This window comes from Ictidomys tridecemlineatus, chromosome 1 (assembly GCF_052094955.1).
Source record: "Ictidomys tridecemlineatus isolate mIctTri1 chromosome 1, mIctTri1.hap1, whole genome shotgun sequence".
Lineage (NCBI taxonomy): Eukaryota > Metazoa > Chordata > Mammalia > Rodentia > Sciuridae > Ictidomys > Ictidomys tridecemlineatus.
The window spans coordinates 168,583,006-168,583,326 of NC_135477.1; positions in this window are offsets into that span (position 1 = coordinate 168,583,006).

The window sequence follows — 321 nt, forward strand, 5'->3', positions numbered from 1 at the left end:
ACTGTCCTTTAATGGAGTCCCTAGTCCCGCCCCAGACATTGCCTTGCTACAGCGTCTGCGCATTGCCCACTGCCCCCGCCATCTCTGCTTCGCGTCGCCCAGCTGTGCTCTGTGTTTGGCAAGGTAGAAACCTGCCAGGTGTGGGGAGTATTTCTTTGTGCTTTCGTCAGCAAAAGTAATATTTCCTTTTTTTTCCCCGGCCTTTGAAATTTAGCACTTAAAATTAAGACATTCGTTTGATTTACATAGAAAATATAAAGACAAGTATTTTTTTAAAAAAGTTTTAACGCTAACCCACTGTCAAAAGTAATGTTTAAAAAA